The 13,981-nt window shown below is 38.8% G+C and overlaps 1 protein-coding gene across 1 annotated transcript in view; it reads left to right on the top strand.

Moving 5' to 3' along the window:
- Nucleotides 1-13,981, top strand: part of LOC145994241 (uncharacterized) — a 507,503-nt gene that overhangs the window by 310,536 nt on the left and 182,986 nt on the right. Inside the window, exon 5 of the mRNA XM_083130343.1 lies at nt 6,931-6,969. The gene's annotated coding sequence lies outside the window, so the exon portion shown is untranslated. The remainder of the gene's footprint in view (nt 1-6,930; nt 6,970-13,981) is intronic.

The following is a 13,981-nucleotide window of genomic DNA, read 5'->3' as shown; positions in this document are numbered from 1 at the left end:
CTGTATGCCAGACTTATTTTGCTACAGCTTCTGCCAGTAAGTTGACTGTCGCCTGCTGGCTGTTACTGCCATACGTGTTTCATTCCAACCCAAAACCAGTTTAAAGTTAAAGTTGGCTGTTACTGCCATACGCATGTTTCATTCCAACCCAAAACCAGTTTAAAGTGAACGTTGGCTGTTACTGCCATATGTATGTTTCATTCCAACCCAAAACCAGTTTAAAGTGAAAGTTGGCTGTTACTGCCATATGTATGTTTCATTCCAACCCAAAACCAGTTTAAAGTGAAAGTTGGCTGTTAATGCCATACCTATATTTCATTCCAACCCAAAACCAGATTAAAGTGAAAGTTGGCTGTTACTGCCATATGTATGTTTCATTCCAATCCAAAACCAGTTTAAAGTGAAAGTTGGCTGTTAATGCCATACCTATATTTCATTCCAACCCAAAACCAGTTTAAAGTGAAAGTTGGCTGTTAATGCCATACCTATATTTCATTCCAACCCAAAACCAGTTTAAAGTGAAAGTTGGCTGTTACTGCCATATGTATGTTTCATTCCAACCCAAACCAGTTTAAAGTAAAAGTTGCAAAGGACAGTGGACCATATTACACTCTGTCCCTGCTTCCTCTGGAGCAGACGAACGAAAACAAGTATGTGCTCAAATAGTGACGCCAGATGGCTCCACCAATGAACATGTAAGAGAGAATGGGATTGCGTGAAGGGGGAAAGCGACTGCAGTTACAAGCCTTCCCAGCGGCGTGTAGTGCTTTGCTAAGTCCAGTCGACCTTTCCCCTTCTCTGCCGCTATGCGCGACCTTGCTTCAGAGATATCTGAGACAGGGTATAGTGGTGACGTCAAAAGCAGACAATTGAGCATGATTGAGTCCAAACAAACACACGTTGTTTTGGCCTATTCAATAGCATTGGCTTTTTCCATCGCTTAAGGCTTGTGAACAGCAGTTGTGAAACAAAATTTTGATATATATCGTACAACCATGTAAAGATGAGATTTGAGAGAATACGTCGATATGTTACTAAAGCCTTTCAGAGCAGGGCCTTCCCGATGGCGCAGTGGTAGCGTCATTGCCTTGTAATCAAGGGGTCCCGGGTTCGATACCCGGTGGAGGCACAAGTTGTTCGGATCCCACTTTAAACCGTAGGTCCAGTCTCGATTAGCCTTACTGAGCATAAAGTGGACTTAAAACAGCAACTCAAACCTTTCAGAGCAAAAGGTAAAGAATAAATTTAATAAGGATTATTGTGCAATTTTAAAGAAAGTCTAGCCATTCTGATTCCGAACACAGCCGAAGCTCAACAGAGCTCAACTCGTAGCCAATGAAAATGACCCTGCCGTTGGAGTTGATGAGAGTCAGAGGTCTCACGTGACTGCAGCGGCGCCGCCTATTGGCTTCCGTTTCGAATCGGAGCATTCGTTCTATTCGAATTCTTGCTCTAGTTAAGCGCATGTACACGATCAAATACATCACGAACAAGTCCTTGAATTGAACTCTTAAAAGGAAATGACGACAGAGACAACGCCATTTTTCTCATTGGATCCATGGTTCGGTCAACGAATATCTATTTTGGAATGATTCTGAATAACGTGATCCAAGCCAGACTGTCGACCAATCAAAGCACATGCTATTGAAATCGATTATCGAAAAGCGACCTCTAGGTCACGGGTGCAGCTGTAATGGCGGCCGCGTGATATGTAAACAATGTATCACTTCACATTTTTGAAAGACGATAAATATTCGACCAAGACGAATAACGTTTCGTATTAAATGGTTTTAGGTAAAAAAACAATGGCACTGCTTAAATACATTACTTTATAGCCTTTACGGTACACGTATGGAAGAATATTTTGTTTTTTTAGATTGTAAACACCATGCACTCACCATAGATGGTGTAACTCAATGTGCATTTCGTGCTGTATGTAATCTACATTGTAATCGCAAAAAGTCTCCGCACACTTTTCCCTTCTTCCATTCAGGTTGTGCCATAAGGAAGCGGGAGTCTACGGTGAACAGGAGTGGCGGGTCTGCGCAGGTTTCTTTTGCTTGTGGTTCCGCTATAACAGAAATGCTGTGCCGAAATGTTCCATGAAATGCTTTCATGTAAAGTACGTACCGCTGACAAGGTTTGCTAGCAAAAAATGTTGAAGGAAATGCTTCCGCCTTCGGCTAATCGCGAGTCTATTTATTTATTTATTCCCATGCCGTACACACTGCCACGTTTTTCGTCAAATGTGAACTTGTCCAATTCTTCTTTGATCGTGTACATGAGCAATTTCGGACCATTGAAGATTTCCAATAGGAACGCTGTTCAACGACTTTCAATTACATTCAATTCAACGACTTGTTCATGATATATTTGATCGTGTACAAGGCGCTGTATTCTTTACCTTATCTATGGGTCCCGGGTTCGAATCCTGGCCTGGGCATGGATGTTTGTGAGTGTCCATTCATCGATTTAATCATATCATCCCTCATTCCCATCTTCGCAAAGTAACCAAAAGTGGCACAAAAAGCGAAGTAAAATAAAGAAAACCAAATCGAATCAAATCCTTATCTTATCTGTGCAAGGCATGTGTGATGTACTGTATAATCGTATTCTCCGAAATCTCATCTCTACATGAATGTACTATACACATCACAATTTTGTTTCATAACTGGTGTCACAATCATTAAAGCTACCCCTGGCTATGAAAAATCCAATGTTACCGAATAAGCCAAACCACGTGGCATCTTTGTTTGGACTCAATCGTGCCAAGTGACGTTACATTAATATGGCTCATTTCGACCACACTCTAAACATACTAGTTGTGATCACTTAGGTCGTGTCCAAGTCGGCAGCTCCTGTCACTTAGAGCACCATTCCACCCACGGAACACCCCTACCGTTATGGACCGAATCTGGGACATAGGTAGAGTTGAAGGCAGGGTTGGTCCAGGAATTTTAAATCCGGTCCAGGAGAGAAAATCAGCAAATGTAAGTGGGTTCTCTACCGTAAAGCCTTTTTATCTGTAAAGTATTTCAGCAAGCGAGGGAGAAGCATCTTAAGAATTGCGAAGAATGCAAACAAAAGAAAGGAAAACAGGGAAGAGGAAGGGATTATCTACGAAGTGAAATGTAAAGAATGTCAGAGTGTGTACATAGGAGAAACGAAAAAGAGGCTGAAAGACAGGTTGAAACAACATAGGGATGATGTACGACTTAAGAGAGAGGGAAATGCGATATTTAAACACACGAGAGAAACAGGACATGACAGAGTGGGATGAGGCTAAGCAGATAGGAAGGGAGAAGAGAATACTAGTGAGAAAATGGAAGGAGGTGAAGGAAATAGAGAATAAAGGTGAAGAAGACACAATGAACTGGAATGGGGGACTGAAGATAAACAAAGAATGAAAGGTGTTAGAAAGAGTGGAAAGGACAAGAGAGAAAGAGGAGAGAAGAAGGAAGAAGAATGAAGGCAAAGAAGCGTGAGAAAAAGAGTCCAACCACATTCTAGATGGAAGTAAATATGATTAGCCTAGTAGGTGAAAGTAAGGGAAAGCCACCTGCTAGAATGTTCCAGAACAAGTTTCTAATAGTCTGGAGGGGAGTAATATTTGTGTATATATATCGTCCTGTTTTTTTGTATCTTGTTAGATTTGTACTTGGGACAGAGTCTGAAGACCTTGCTATAAGGTTGAAACGTTACGTTTAGTTCATGTTTTATAATAAAATAAATTACTGCCTTGGTCAGCATATTGAGTTTTTCAAAGTATTTCATTTCAGTCCAGGAACCCTTTTTCCGGGTCAATTTAAATAAGGTTCTTTTTTCAATGAAACAATACGCAACTTGCATCGAATTTAAATTGTGCGACAAAAACAGTCCTGCAGCGGAAACCAATAGAATTTAAGGGTTGCTTGATCTTTAACAACCCTAGTTAAAGGAAAGTGGTGAAAGGCGCGAGGAATTCACATTTGAACCCACCTGTAGCCCTACACTCGGCAGCCATATTGCAACTTTGACTTTGTAGAAGCTATATTTACTTATTATACGACCTAAAACTACGTGCTGCTTGTACATTTCATCGATAATGTTTTGACAAACAAATATAATGAACAAATCACATGCCACGTTTTCATTTTGAGTAGTAAATAGGTGGAAAGCATTGCGTTCGAACCAGGGTCGATTCATTTAAATCAATGTTTTTTTTAATCACTCTAAATTAATAATTTATAGAATAATGTATATAAGGATCTTGTAGATATCAGAAACACGTTTGGTGAAAGTACATTAGTCTCGTAACCATTTAATGGTGATTATTAGGTTCTAAGATAGGAAAATAAAGGAAATAAAATATATGTACTGATGGAGTGAAGCTCATACGAAAGGAAATGTAAACAAAGGATTTCCCTTGATTTAATATTCAATACTTTTATGGGCAAAAATAGCAAACAATTTGTGTAGAAAAATATACAAAATACTTATCATATTAAACCATAAATAGTGTCAATATCATTAAACTGTAAATAAACATGGCTGCTGATATTTTTCGAACTACCATTAAAAAATCTCCAAAATGCAGGTACAAATAGAGGTAAAGGTGGTATTATGAGCCATTCATGTATTATGAGCCCCCCCAATATCTGTTCATGGAGTGGCCTCAGCCTGGTGGCGATGATTTCAACTGCTAATTTAGTAACGCCTTTTGCCGCCAGAGAATTCTCGCTCAGTTGCAGCTGATAGTTTATGAGTGAACGTGTTCTTTTTGTTTTCTCCATCTGAAAAACTTTGAAAGGTAAGTGTTTTGCTTTTAATTACAGTACTTATTCATTTAAATTCATCCTAGTGCATTATTGCATTGGATAAAGCATGTTTAAAAGATTGTTTTTGTGTAGATACTATGTAATTTTGCAAGTAACAAAGATTCGTTATGCATGTTCCAATTCCAATATGGCAAGGGTTGTAAAATGAGCCCCCATCGTGCTTGGTATATGAGCCCCCAAACTTTAAGGGGCTCATATTATATACAATACAGGAGTGGTTTCAACTTTGTCTTTTCAGATGCCACGAAATGTGCTAGGTCCAAAAAACAAGACCAAAAGAAAAAACTGGAATACTGAAGATATGGTTAAGGCGATCAAGACTGTAAAAAACAAAATATGGGATTGAAAAAGGCATCAAAAATGTTTATTGTTCCAAAACCTACTCTTCAAACACAAACTAAAAAAAAGCATGCAGTGAAACCGAAGCTTCATCAAGATTCAGATGAGGAATCCTGTGAATCAGATATCGATTCTGGGGAAAATGTCTTAGAAACACCAATCGGAGTAGAAAGTCCCAGTGATGAAGAAGCAGTTTGTCTGTTCTGCAAGGGTCTATTTTCGGCAGATGACCGAGGAGAAATGTAAGTGCAATGTCTCATCTGTGAAATGTGGGCACACAACGACTGCGCTGGATGCGAGAAGGATATTTACATTTGCGACTTTTGTAAATATACATTACAAAGAAACAAAATAAAACTTTTCAAATGGTTTCTTAATGACCCTTTCAATTTATTTTTAATTACCCTTACAATTGGTTTTGTAATGATTTTTTCAATGATCTTGTTATGAACTCTTTTATGGTATTTCACATTATAATATCTTTTTAAAGGTTTTATAATGAATAAAATGTTGTTTGTATGATTTAATTTGTCATACACTTTTCTAAACCAGTTATTATATTATTTTTTCTTAGGGGCTCAAATTACCAGGACAAAACTTTTTTTCCACAAATTGACTTGTTTTGTATTTTATTTTTTTCATATCCTTAAAGTTGCTCAAATTGGTTTATATTTTAACAATAGTTTTATGAAATGTTGTAGTTAAAGTTATCATAAGAATCTGAACAAAAAAGTTAAAAATCAAATTTTAAAAAATACAAAACAAAATGGGGGCTCATAATACCACCTTACCACCTTACCTCTATAAAAATATTTTAAGTTAATATTTTAAGCTACAATTATAGAGTACATCCAGAATATTTTTAGTTTCACTGGAAGAAATGTTACTGAAATTATTATGAGTTTCATTAACGAACTCAACACACATTTCCATAGTAGTTACAATATTAGATACAGAAAAATGTATGTTTACCTATATTTCTTATTTGCTATAATCAATCTGATGAAATATTTTACAGGGTCACTTACTAGAAAATGCCTTTCTATAAAAAAACAAGCAATTTTAAGCATGTTTTTTTAAAAAAAATTAAAATATCGATTTAAAAAAATCAGATTTAAAATTTAAAAAATCCATTTTAAATAAAAAATCAACAAAAATTATTTTTAAAATAAAAATCATGATTTTTATCCACCCTGGTTCGAAGCGACACCTGGACATGGCATGGAATCTGTCGCAATTCTCTGTTCTTTATTCTTATTGAGGCAAATGTTCGTAATTGTCCGCTGTCACGAATGTCCTAGATTCATATTGTAGTGGACTACAAGTCTTAAAATGAATAATAATCTGTTCCTACTTTGTACGTAGTCATTTGTTTTCACGATATAATATTTGTAACTTGAATAAACACGTGTAATTAAAGATAACTTTATTGCCGGACTTTGTGGCCGAGTGGCCAGCACATCGCGCTGCGACGCCAAGGGTCCCGGGTTCGAATCCCGCTCGAGCTTGGTTGTTTGTGAATGTCCATTCATCAATTTCATCATTTCATCACTCATCCCCATCTTCGCAAATTAGCCAAGAGGAACAAAACGCGAAGTAAAATAAACTAAATCAATCAATATCTCAGTTTACAATAAGTCACACTAGATGGTGCAAAGTTAACCGTATATTAGATAATGTTATAGACAAGTTTTATTGCTCATGAGAAGCAATATCATGGCACATGTAATAAGATTTAAATAGATGATGCTAACCAATTTCTGTCTCGTTTCAGATCCTATTGGAGAATAACCCAATTGTTATACCACAGTAGGTAAGTACAATATATTTTTATTGTTAATGCCAATTTTCCGTAACAAAGCAATAAAAACGTTGAAGTTTGATCCTGTTCCTCGATGAGTCGATGCGTAGCTTTATCATTCACCCACTAAAAATAAAACACTTTTATCATTCATAAATATTATTTATAATCTGGTTAACACCAACTACCTTTCCGCTGACCTCTGTTCATCGTAACACGTAGATGGAACGTCTTCTGTCCGTGCGATATAGTTGCGCCTGCGAAACGTGAAAGGTGCGCATGCGCGAAGTAGCTACAACTTGACTGTATTGCACATGGTGTCATATTCTCTACCTTTACCATGTTCTTTACGGCTGCGAACAAAGCTCTATAGACACCGATTGTCCATCACCATGCTATTTTTTTCACTTAGCAATCCTGTATTCAAGAATTAAAACAAAAGCTACAAGACAGGAGATATCCACTCTATCTGTCACATACGTTTTAATGTGTTGCGTCTTGTGCAGGCCCCTTACAACCTTTCGCTTTTAACTTTTCCCAAGGAGCTTTTTCCACCCCTTGTTTTAACATTTTCAGTAGGAATTTTAGATAAGGGGATATTTCCCCGTATACATTGAAGGGTACAAAATCGCTTAATATGCCGCTGACGCACCCAACAATTTAAATTCAATCAATCGCTAGTTATTCAACTTACGTTATGTGCCTTATCAGTAGTATATCTACACACCTCTTCTAACACCCCTTACACAAATTTTTCCAAAGCTTACGTTAGAGTGCGACCAGGCTAACAACCGGCGTGGGGAATGTCTTCATGGCAGGCGCCCACTATTACCGCCTTTACCTACGAAGAAACTTTCGGTAAAATCTGCTTGAGAAACAAGCTGCAACCTTAGAATCCCTCCTCTCACGAAGCAACCGGCAGAGAAATAGGATTTGGTCAAACAAATCTTTCTGCGTTGTGAATGGGGGCCGGAAGATAAGGTGGCCAGCGTATAGATTTACTTTATGGTCGATTTGGCGCCAATTTTTCACTCCCCATTAAAATGCCCTCACTCGTCTAAAGTCGAGCCAAGCTAACTCCCGGCGGGGTGACCGGAAGTTAGCGGCAGTCACCCCCCGTTGCATCAGAACAGAACCCAAAACGTGTCAATTGACACACATATGCTGACTCCAATGACACATTAACGTGCATAAACTGCAAATGATGCACTTTTTGTATGTCAAAAAATACACACAGAAATATATAAAAAAGGTTTGTCAGATTCTGTTCCTCGTGATGCACTAAAATGCATCAATTTTGAAGATCAGACAAGATCGTTTCAAAGATTACACATTTAGCTGTGTAAATTGATGCATTTTTAGTGCATCAATCTCCATTTGATGCATTTCTGTGTGCATAAAGCGGCTCTGGGATTCGCCCAGCCTGAAATAAATGGATACCTGAGGGGCAACCCTGGGGAGGGAGTTAGAGGATGCCGAAGCGTGGTGCTGATCACACCCCTTCCAAAAAAAATTGCCGAGATCGAGGATTTGGGACTCTAAACCCTCCCACATCCCCCTAAATGTGCCTTTATGGCACGGGAGAACAAACTTTACCTTACGCATGTTACCTAAAGCAACTACGAGGGGAGGCTGATAAGTATTGAGCCTTACCCAGAAAAAATTGAGCTAGGAGGCTAAAATTTGCAGGGTGTACTGGTCAATTCTTCTACATGTAATGGTGCAAAAATCGACCTTCTATGATTTTAACTTCACTTTGTTTTTTAGGTCCAAAGTAACCACTCATTTGCAGCATTAGTTGCCTCTTGAGCACTCAAAATCGTTGTCCCTTTAGTTTTTTCAGATGGAGAAACAGATGATAGTGAGATGCAGTCAGGTCAGGCGAGTAGGGAGGATGGGGCAACACTTGAAAGCCTAAGAAAGTCAGTGTCAGCATTGTTTCACCTGCAGTGTATGGCGAAGCATTGTCATGCAACAGGATGACACTTTTGGAGAGCTTTTCCCAACTTTTCTGGAGGTGCTGCCAATTTCACTTTGGACGTGAAAAGCAAAGGGAAGTTATAACCATAGAAAGTCGATTTTGGCACCATTACATATAGAAGAATTGACCAGTACACCCTGCAAATTTCAGCCACCTAGCTCAATTTTTTCTGGGTAAGGCTCAATACTTATCAGCCTACCCTCGTATACTCAAAGAAAAAGAAACAATCGTAGCCATTAAAATTTCCTATTGTCAGTTTTTGCCGACTTTTTCCTAGGTCGGCTGACTTATTTATGAAAACGTTAATACGTTATCTCACTCCGATATGAGATAAAATCCTCGAATTGGAATGTCCGCATCAACCCCATACGAGGAGATATTTTTCAGTGAAAATCCTTTTTCCGGAATACCTCGGGACCACTGACTTTATTCCCGAATCCCCCATTCACCCCTCCCCTTCCTTCGCACACACATTTTCAGGCTGCTCCTACTTCTGGTCCTGTATATGGATATATATATAACGAGGCTGGTGTTGGGATCCGGGTCGACTCAAAGCTTTCGGATGACGGCAGTCATTTGTCATCAGAACGGCCACTTCTTGTCGAGAGGAAATGAAGACTTAGAGCAACCGATAAAGGAGCGAGTCTGCTGCTTGGAATCACATCCAGAAACGCTCTCCCAAGATGTTCCACTAAATTACCACCAAATCTAGGCTGGACGACTTGCTGGGGTGAGTTACTTTCCTACCGAAAGCACTGCTCTTTTCGCGAGACACGCCCACCCACCCACACAGAGCAAACGGAAAAGGATAAAGGTTTTGTGCATTACCTTCTCTCCCCCTCCCTCGTTTTAAAGTTCAACGTTACGTTAGCCTTCTCTTTCGGATCTCGCTTATCGCACACTTCTCAAACAACTTTTCAGGTCAAGCCCCGCCCTTTGATTCTTGACGTCACAAGAATTTCAATGTATTTGTCCTAAGAGCACAAAACCAGGGTTGTTCAAAGTCCAGGAATTAAAAAAAAAATCAATTCCGGTTCTGGAGAGAAAATCAGTTACTGTAAATGGGTTATGGATCGTAAAGAACCTTTCTATCTGTAAACTATTTCAATTCGGTCCAGGAACATTTTTATTCCGGACGAACTTTAAATACGGTCCAGAAACCTTTTTTTCGGGACACAAATTTTTTACTTGCTAAATTTACATCAGCTTTATATTAAATAACTTTTAGACACACTAAAAATCGAAAACCAATGGGTTTTTTTCGTTTCCACGTACAGGGTGACTACAAAAATTTTGGTGTTGCATATTTGCAACGTTAGCTTAAAGAGGTATAAAAAGTATAAAATTTGAGAAAATTCGTTTGACTGCTACCAGAATAATTTTATTCCTCTATAACATACAACCATTGTGTTTGCGAAGTTTTTATCAACATATCATATTACTTATGAAGTTGTTGCACACTTTGATTGATTGATTTAGTTTATTTTACTTCGCGTTTTGTGCCTCTTGGCTAATTTGCGAAGATGGGGATGAGTGATGAAATTGATGAATGGACAATCACAAACAACCAAGCCCGAGCGGGATTCGAACCCGGAACCCTTGGCATCGCAGCGCGATGTGCTAACCACTCGGCCACAGGGTCCGGCTGTTGTGGCACACTTAATTGCAATTCTTTACATAGTTGTATACACTATGAATATTACTGTGCTCTGAAAGATATACTTTACAGGAATATTGCGTATACGTATTAGCTGGACTAAACTACTTCAACTTCACATTAGATTACTGTTAGAGGCACTGATAATGCAAAACAAATGCCATTTTGTTTCAATATACAGGATGACTATGAAAATGAATTTATTGTTGTCAGTTGACTGCTGATCATCATTCATTGTTACAGATTGAGTATGCATTTCTCTCTCTCTCCCACTGTGTCAAAGGGGAAGTTGTCAGCGACGATCATGTTGTTATCGGCTTTCTTCTTTATCTGTAAACTTCTGCTGTCTCTGGAGGAAGAACGACATTAGCTTCCACATGGGATGAATTTGCAAGCATCTGTAATGCTTGAGTGGTTGGTTTGGTTTATTTCTGCCACTTTTGGGGCGTCGATGAAGACACACTCACAAATAATACACATATCCAGGCCCCCGGGTTCGAATCCGGCCTGGGCATGGATGTTTGTGAGTGTCCATTCATCAATTTCATCATATCATCACTCATCCTCATCTTAGCAAATTTGCCAAAAGTGGCACAGAGGGCAAAGTAAAATAAAGCGATCAATCAAACACACATGCCCAGGCCAGGATTCGAACCCAGGACTCCTGGCATCGTATCATGCTGTGCTAACCACTTCATCATGGAAGTCGGCTAATGCTTCATCAAGTGTGATCAACTTTTCAGGGTGCGTGGTTGTTGCGTATCGTACTTACTTATATCTGAAACGCAACATGAATGTGTTAGGACAGATTCCTAGATAGAAAGTTGCAAATATTTATTTATAGCCTTTTACGCTGACGTGCATATATGGTACACTAATAAATATATCATAATAACTCCAACAAATTAAACCAGAGGTGAATTCCTTGCAGCGTCGTTTCTAGCAGAATATGTGACGGACACAATCACATGAAAAACACGGTTTCAAATATGACAGTGTTGCCAGGCAAAAAAAAAAAACAAAAAAAACATGACGTCATCAGAAAAAATACTACTATTTGTAATGTAATAATATCAGCACATGAACACTTATTGTACTGTTTTAAGTAAAATAATGAAGAATGGGACTTCCTTGATGCTAATAACACAGACTTCAGAAAAAATTACCATTTTAAATCCAAGTTTAATTTTTTTTGGTGTGTTGCAGATCTGCAACGTCAGCGAAAAATGGGTACACAACTTGAACCGAATTTTAATTGTACAAGATAAAAGGTTTCTGGTCCTGTTGCGGAACAAAATAGAACCCATTAGAATTTATACATTCCTGGACCTTTAACAAGCCTGCCCTAAACCTAACACGCCTAACCTAATAGTTAGGGCTCGCAAGTTGATGACAAAAAAAAAATCTTATAAAATGAGCTACAGAATGGCCTTAAAAATTAAAAAAAAAAATCCCTAAAAATCGTGTAACTCCAGTCGTCCATTACGCAATCCTGTTTCTCTCCCTGTTCATTGGTGGAGGCGTCTCGCGTCACTACTTGCGCAGAGACTTGCCCTCGTTCGCCTGGTCTACAGTTAGCTGGTACAGGGTTTAGGGCAACGATAAAATTCAAGTACAATTCCCGGTTCTCAAAGCGAACTTTCCACAAATTCACGGCTACAAGCAGATGTTTTATCTATTTCAACCTTACGTATTATCACCTCTCACCACCTACACAAATATATTACCAGTATATATATCTGTGTGATTCCAATATATCCGAAAATTCTAATTCAATTCAATTAAGGGGTGTGTAAATATAAAATAAAATAAGTTGCGGAATTTACATTTGCCATTTCACATACTCAGGGTCGAAATACATCTACAAACACAAGTCACAAATGTTACGGAATGTGCTAATCTTAATTGTTAATTGTGTAAGATTTTCAAACTTATATTTAACTAATAAACTTCAACATATCTTGCAATAATCTTCCGCCTGTCAGATTGTCTGCAAAGGAATAACACAGTAAACGGATTGAGAGAATTAAGTTTTATTTTCCGCGGAGCTTTTTTTTTCGTCCTCAATAAAAATAAAAGCCATGCTGTGAAAAACTTGCCTCAGGGCATTTATAAATACATATGTATAAAATCAATTGAATTTGGATTAATAAAAGTTGCAATTTTTTACGTCTACGGAGGGGAAAAACACGTAGAATTGACGCACAATTACCGGAGCCATTAATTCACGTACAGTTCCCGGAATTCAAGGAATTCCCGGTGAGTAGCAGTAGAATTGAAAATGGTTTTGGTCCTATTGTTCTCCTGTTTGCATTTGTTCACTAATGTTGTAAACAAGTGCACGTGTGTGCACACGTGTCCACAAATGTTGTAAACAAGTTTGAAATGTTTGACGTGAGATGAAAAGAAGTCGAGGGTGAATAAATTGTGTTATTTTGTTATAAACAAAGAGAACGAAAGGAAAAATAAAATAAAATAATGTTTTTGTATATAACAAAGAACACAATTTATTCACCCTCTACTTCTTTTCATCTCATGTAAAACATTTCAAACTTGTTTACATTAGTGAACACCTGCAAACAGGAGACCAATATGTTCACCTGAAGACGAGAGAAGATTCATTGATTTGCTTTATTTTACTTAGCTTTTTGTGCCACTTTTGGCTAATTGCGAAGATGGAGATGAGGGATGATATGATGAAATTGATGAATGGACACTCGGAAACATCCATGCATAGGCCAGGATTCGATCTCGCGACCCCTGGCGTCGTAGCGCGATGAAGACGAGAGAACAGGTCTTCACTGGAAACATACGAGGCAACAGATAATGTCCAATTAACATTGCATGCTAATGCCTATACTCTGTTCCAGCTAACTGTGGTGTAGACAAACGAAAACAAGTTTCTGCGCAAGTAGCGATGCGACACGGCTCCACCAATGAACACGTGAGAGGAACGGGATTGCGTGGAGTGGGGCAAAGCGACTGCAGTTACCAGCCTTCCCATGAGAGTCTACAGCTTCGCTGTGGCCACTCGATTTCCTCCCCTTCTCTACCGCTATGCGCGGCCTTGCTTCACAGTTAGATTGGGCAGGGTAAAAGCTAACATTGAAAACAATCCGGCCTTATGTCAGAAGTTGAAGGCGTGGCTCGACAGAAACGGTGTTTGAGAAGCGTGCGATAAGTGAGCCGATCCTCCTTCCACCTCGAAAGTGTTAACGCTACAAGTCCTCCCCCCTTATCTCTGAAAAAGAAAGCTTGCATAACGTGGAGATTTTCTGCGTTTTCTCGCCTTTACTTTTAACCTCCAGGTTTCGCCCCCCCCCCCCCCCCCCGTGTTAAAGCGTTTAGTTAGCGTTAGACAAATAGCCCTGTTTAGAATCGTTCTC

This window comes from Lepisma saccharinum, chromosome 10 (assembly GCF_977018435.1).
Source record: "Lepisma saccharinum chromosome 10, izLepSacc3.1, whole genome shotgun sequence".
Lineage (NCBI taxonomy): Eukaryota > Metazoa > Arthropoda > Insecta > Zygentoma > Lepismatidae > Lepisma > Lepisma saccharinum.
Note: the sequence above shows the minus strand (reverse complement) of the source record. Positions and strands in the feature narration are given on the sequence as shown.